This window comes from Lactuca saligna, chromosome 8 (assembly GCF_052625555.1).
Source record: "Lactuca saligna cultivar CGN05327 chromosome 8, ASM5262555v1, whole genome shotgun sequence".
NCBI classification, from domain to species: domain Eukaryota; kingdom Viridiplantae; phylum Streptophyta; class Magnoliopsida; order Asterales; family Asteraceae; genus Lactuca; species Lactuca saligna.
Genome location: NC_136424.1, coordinates 181793478 through 181799225, shown reverse-complemented (window position 1 = coordinate 181799225; position 5748 = coordinate 181793478). Strand labels below are relative to the sequence as shown.

General features: G+C 41.5%; 1 non-coding gene across 1 annotated transcript; it reads left to right on the top strand.

Annotated features, from left to right (window-relative positions):
- The first annotated feature begins 1128 nt into the window (after window positions 1–1128).
- LOC145013561 (small nucleolar RNA R71) lies at window positions 1129–1235 on the top strand. Its single transcript, XR_013665111.1, has one exon. It is a non-coding gene; the product is annotated as a small nucleolar RNA R71 (small nucleolar RNA).
- Window positions 1236–5748: the final 4513 nt, after the last annotated feature.

Genomic DNA, 5748 nt, shown 5'->3' with positions numbered 1-5748 from the left:
GGGTAACTCACTCAACATTATTTCTGCGACTTCAACCAAGTCTTTCCTAGCAGCAAAGAGGCCTTTTAGTAAGTTGAAATACTTGGGTGTTGTAAGCATCGTCTCTACAAATGGCACATTGACTTGGAGGTCTTTAACATGCTTCATAAAGGATTTATAAGCTTCCACTTCCTCCACAGGCATGGCTTTGATTGGGAATGGTAGGGGGGATTGTATGGCTTTAAGTGGATGGGGGTTCTGTCTTGTACGCATGGACTCGTCAAGTCCATTTGAGGGAATCGGCGAGTCGGGTCGGGTTTAGCTGGAACTGGCTCTTCTATCTTCTCTGTCTTGCTATTAGAGACCCTCTGTGCCCGTGTGAAATTTTTTTCACAGCGGGAAGTTACCATACTCACATTTTCCATTCTTGGATTATTCTATGTGTTACTTGGAAGTTGGCCCGGTCTTCTTTCATTCACTTGATGTGCAAGCTGTCCCAGCTGTTTCTCAATGTTGAGAATGGATGCTTGCTGATTCCTCAACATATTTCTGGTCTCTTGCATTGCTACATCGTGATCATTGTGTCTTTTTTCGGACGCGGTTATGAATCTAGTGAGCATTTCTTATAAATTGGATTTCTTTTCCATCACCGGCTCTTCTTTTTGATAGAATCCCCTTTCCTTCTGCTTGTATTTCTCCTCCTTAGCCTTTTTATATTCTTCGTATGGGAGCCATTCCTTCTTCGGTTTCCTCCAATCTTCGTCGTATCTATCGCCACTAGAGTAAAACACTTGAGCCTTTTTATTTCCATTTTCGTCTAGATCACAATCCTTGTTGAGGTGGGGCCCTCTACAATTCTCACATCCAACTCGAATAGCATGGATTGTTTGATCCATTTTTGTCATCCTTCTATCTAGATTATCGAGCTTAGCTATTACCGCCGCCATGCTATCATTCACCGAGTTCACTGCTCCCCGACTTACTTCATTTCTCGGATTGTGGTATTCTCTAGAATGCTTAGAGAATTCCTCAATTAACTCCTTGATTTCCGGAGGCGGCTTTCTGGTGAGCGGGCCTTGTGAATCGAGCAATTGCCTTGTGGTGACATTGACTCCATCATAAAAAATGGAGACCTCTTGTTGGCTATTAAGGTCATGGTGTGGGCAATTTCTAAGCAAACCTTTGTATCTTTCCCAAGCTTCATAAAGAGATTCACCGGGTTGTTGCTCGAAGTTGGCGATGGCTTTCTTCAACTTAGCTATCTTGGAAGGCGGGCAAAAATGGTCTATGAATTCCTCTTTCATCTTGGCCCATATGGTGACCGATCCGGGAGGAAGTGACTTGAGCCAATCCTTCGCAGCACCTTTAAACGTGACTGGGAGCATGCGAAGTAGCTGGTTCTCGCGAGGCACATTTGGTACATTGAAGTAGTCAGCCACATCATTTACTTCATCCAAGTGCTTATAGGCGTCTTCGTGATCTTTCCCATAAAAAGGAATCTCCTTGAGTTGAGCGAGAATATGGCCCTTTAGCTCGAAAGTAACGGTTGCGGGAATTGTGGGTTGCACAAGTCCCGGGTCGGTGTCATCACGCATCCTCTTCTTCCATTCCCCCATGGGGATTTCATCGATATTAGCCATTGCGGTAGCTAAATCGTCTTCAAACTCGGATCTGTGCTCGTATGTGGGTTCGTCTTCTTCCTCGGTCTCGTACTCGGTGTCTTTTTGAATTGGATCTTCGATTGTCAACGAGGCACTGGATGCTCCTGATTTGTTGCTCCTTCTCTTGCTGAAAACAGACTTGAGGTTTTTGAGTGGTGAGTTCTTTGAAGAAGCGGATTTTCCAACGGTTTTGCCTTTGCTCCTTCTTAGTGCGGTTTCCGGATCTTCAAGAGGGGGGACCAGAGGTGTATCAGATCCTCGGGTCATGAAACAACTGCAAACAAAACAGAAAACGCGTAAAAAGAACAAAAAAATAAAATAAAATTAAAGCTGATTTAGCGTCGTACTCGCCGAGTCTGTGCGAATGCACTCGGAGAGTCCAAGGTAAAATCAGGGTTTTTTTTATACTACCTACTAAATTAAATAGTAATTAACTTTGTGTAAGATAAATCTCACACAAAGGATCGATTGAATTAGAATTTAATGCTAATTTTAGAACCGTTCCCCGACAACGGCGCCAAAAACTTGATATGTGTAAACTCACTTAGTTTTAATCCGACTTTTAGTTGTAAAATAAACACACAAAGGCAGTGTACCTATCAATTGTGGAATAGTTTAAGCAAGTAGGGTATCGAACACAGGGAACGGCAAATTAAAAATAAAAACTAATTCTATCTAAATTAATTAATAAGTAGAGGGTTTTCTCTAGTTTTACAAGACTAGAAACTTACTAACTATTACTTAATCTAAAAACTAGAAAAACAAAGAATTAACTAGATTCAATAATACGAAGGAACTTCTGTTTAGTTCAACTCAATTGATCCTATGGTTGATTTCAAGGTAATAGTGCAATGGATTAATTCTTTTGTTGGTTACCGATTCAAGTGATTAGGTTCGCGTTCACTACACTAATCCTTAGCAAATAAACTAACTTAAACAGTGATCAGTTGTCTAATTCAATTTAGTTCACTAGATTAGTTATTCGGATTACTTTAGTCTCACAATAGTTAATCAATTTGGTTTTAATTAACTTCTTGTTGATGGTCATCACACAAGCTTGCACATGAATTTACTTAATTTTCTTATTAATCCTAGTTTCATGTTCATTAGTCCTAGACATATAACAAAGTAGTCACAAGGTATATGAGGTTAATAATCAAACGATGTTCATGCTATTTAATTACCTTCCTATTAACAAAAACTTAATTATCATTCACACACTAGGTTCTTTAGCAAGCTAAAATAACAAATAAATCACCAACATTGAATTAATCCTACCAATAATCAAACCATAGTCTCAATTTTGTATCCCCAAACAGAAGTTTAAGAGTTTTAGCTCATGATTGAAGTAAATAACAACATAAAAACGAATTCTAATTGTCTAACCATAGTAGAAAACAAAAGATTAAGCATAATGATGGAATTTGCCTCAAATCTCCCTCGAGATTGAATTGTAGCTTCTATCTTCGTCTTCTAGGGTTTCTCTGGCCTCTGAATCGCAGCTAATTACTCCAGAATTATCCCAGAAGTTTTTTTCCTCGATCTGAGAAGTTATCTATATATTTGCATATCGACTCGTCGAGTCAGGTGGCGACTCGTCGAGTCCGTCTCACAATATCCGTATGCGATAAGCATCTGGGTTCCCGAGTCATTATCTTCACTTGGACTCACCGAGTAGTCGGCCCTACTCGCCGAGTAGGTGCTATTTTTGGTGTTTTTCGTCTTTATCCAATTCCCGAACTCCTAACCGCTTCTCCTGCTTCCTTTTGCTTCCGAGCTTCATTTTTGGACTGAAAATACAATTCAAACACTTTTAAGTACCTTTTGTCCATGAAATGCAATAATTTAGCTAATAAATGAATAAAAATCTATACTTAATACAAACTAAATATGCAAATATCAGTACCAAATGAAAGGTATAGCTAGCAAGGTCTAAAAACAGAGAATACAGACCGCAGACATGTAACGACCCGTCTCTAGTATGTTGGTTCCATGTTATTTATTTAGAAGTTTTCAAGAGGGACTCGGCGAGTCTATAACCCGACTCGTCGAGTAGAGACAGGATTTCGAGCACGTGTAGGTCGGCGACTCGACGAGTTCATATTCGGGACTCGGCGAGTCCGCCTGCCAGGAAGAAACCCTAAATCCCCGGGTTTGCTCACTATTTATGCAATGTTATGTGCCCCAACTCGCCTCCTTTACCCTCAGAGAGATTGTGAGAAACCCTAAACCATTCCTTGTATGATTAAAGTGTTTTGTGTGGATTCTTGAAGGATTGAAGAAGAAGAAGAAGAAAGGACCAAAAAGAGGAAGTGTAGAGCAAAGATCCAAGGCCAAAGTCAGAGTTCATTTGGGTGTGTCTCAGAATTATTCTGTTTTGTGCTTAAAACCTCCATTAGAACACCTCTAAGGCTAGTTTAATGTATTTTCCAAGCTTTATAGTTGTATGGATGCCTTGTTGGGTCGAGCTATCCCTAGATCTGTTCATTTAGGAGTTTTAGAGCCCTGATCTATTTCCTTTTTCGAAGTTGCCTTGCATGAGAACCCTAGACCTAGCCTTTATTATGCCTTTTGAGCCTTTTAATCTTCATGGATGCTTATAGGCACGTAAAGATAGAATCTTTACGTGTTAATCGAGCATAAGAAGCCCAGATCTACAAGTTATATGCGTTGGATTCAAGTAGAATCGAGTTTTAGTAACTGCATGCATGCGACTCGGCGAGTCGTTCTTTGGACTCGGCGACTCGTGCCGCGAGTCCCTGATTTTTCCCCTTCTGAGTGATTCCGAGTGGGGACCAGTGAGTAGTAGAATGGACTCAGTGAGCCGGAGGTCAGACTCAGTAATGGAGGGACTCGACGAGTTGTTCATACAACTCGGCGAGTCTAAGGCAATCTTCATAGATTCAAGAACAACTCGTCGAGTTGTTCATACAACACGGCGAGTCAGATGCAGATAGCCTGAGTTCTAGAATCGAAAGGGAACTCGTCGAGTTGATGCCATACTCGACGAGTAGCAGCGAACAGGGTTGAGAAGTGAGAGTAGGGACTCGACGAGTTGGCGGCCCAACTCGGCGAATCAGGTCAACTGTAAGTTGACTTTGACCGAGAGAGTTGACTTTAGCCAGGGGTAAAAGAGTAATTTTACTCCAATGCAGTTATTAGTATTTGATTGAGTGTGTTTGTGGAATTGTAGCCGGGGAGATACCGGAGAAGCAGCAGATAGCTTCCAGAGTCATACACTCAGCAGCCAGTTCACGAGGTGAGTTTCCTTCCAGTAGGAACGGGTCTAAGGCCACAATGCCGACTCGTTTAGCTAGCAGTAGTTTCCAAACCTCAGTTCGATGCAGTAGTTAGTATGTTTGATGCCTTCGTGGCTCAGACAGGTTTACGTGTTATGTGTTCTGGGTTATGGCCCGAAGCAGTATGCAGTATGTGTTGTTGTTTTAGTTGATATGTTTATGCTATGCTATGTTCCGTAGTTCCGGACTTCTGTCCGATGCAGTCAGTTCCGGACTTCGGTCTGATGCAGTTAGTTCTGGATTTCGGTCCGATGCAGGAGGCAAGGCCTCAGTAGTTCCGGACTCCGGTCCGATGCAGAGGGCAAGGCCCTGGTTAGTTCCGGACTTTGGTCCGATGCAGTTTCCGGACTTCGGTCCGATGCATTGGGCAAGGCCGAATAGTTGTTTTATGTTTGTATGGCATGTGGTAATTTGGGGGAGCTCACTAAGCTTCGTGCTTATAGTTTCAGTTTTGGTTTCAGGTATTTCTGCAAGTAAAGGGAAGAGCTCGGGATGATGGCATCGCACAAACCACAGCTTCAGTTTTTGTCCTGGGAGATTGTTTTGATACTTAGTTTGATTTGATACAGTTGTATCACGACATTTTATTATGGTTTTGAGATATTTGACGTATGGATTTATGATATGGCGTTGAGCATATGATTTTATTATAAAAAAAAATTTGAGTTGTATTTTGGGATGTTACAAGTTGGTATCAAATGAAAGATACAGCTAGTGAGGTCTAAAAACAGAGAATACAGACCCCAGACAGTATCAAATGAAAGATACAGCTAGTAAGCTCTAAAACAGAGAATACAGACCCCAGACAG